Here is an 840-nt window from a genome sequence, read left to right as displayed (position 1 = left end):
TGGGCGCCGCTTCGTCTTTCCCAATCCAAAGCCCCGTCTATGATAGCTTGGATGCCTGAGCGGTTCACCTCCGCTGTTGGCCCTACAACCCAAGCCGTGTAGTCGTCAACAAAAGCGATTGAGCCTCCGTTCGCGTTGATTTTGTGCTGCACCAGGTCTGCGTTAAAGAAGAGGAAGAGTATCGGGGACAGCGGTGATCCTTGTGGCAAACCCGCCTGGGGCAGCTCTTGTCGTTCCGACGTGAACCCGTTTACCACGATGGTCGCCGTGCGCTTAGAGCAAAAGGCATCGATCCACCTAACCAGGGACTGTGGTATGCCTCTTGCCCTGAGCCTCTGCAGTAGCCTGTCTTTGAAGACCCCGTTGTATGCACCCTTTACATCGGAGCTGATCAGGCTGAGCACTTTTCTGGCTCTCCATGCTTTGTAGATTTGTTCTTGCAGCAGTAGGAGAGCCTGCTCAGTGGACCGTCTCTTCCTGGCTCTAAAGTGGTTCGCAGGTAGCAAGCCAAATGTCTCTGCCGCGTAGGACAGGCGTTCCGCAATGACTGCCTCCAGTATCTTGCCAAGCGTGGAGAGTAGCGAGATAGGTCTCCAGGTGGCGGCCGCCGTACGGAGGCGAGTTCGACGCCATGATGACGCCATGCCCTTTGTCATCTCAAGTTCGTACGAGGCTTGCCACTGACCGTCTTATATCGCGGCCCCAATATAGCATTACACCCCTCGCTCCGATCACAATACACTGCACAGTCCTTGATTGCTATACTCAAAATAGTAAGGTGAAAAGCCAGGTCTAGATTTCAAGGTGTAGGTCCCATTTCCCGGCACGCCAAGTTGCCGT

This window comes from Parathielavia appendiculata (genome assembly GCF_033297405.1).
Source record: "Parathielavia appendiculata strain CBS 731.68 unplaced genomic scaffold N657scaffold_26, whole genome shotgun sequence".
NCBI lineage: Eukaryota > Fungi > Ascomycota > Sordariomycetes > Sordariales > Chaetomiaceae > Parathielavia > Parathielavia appendiculata.
Note: the sequence above shows the minus strand (reverse complement) of the source record.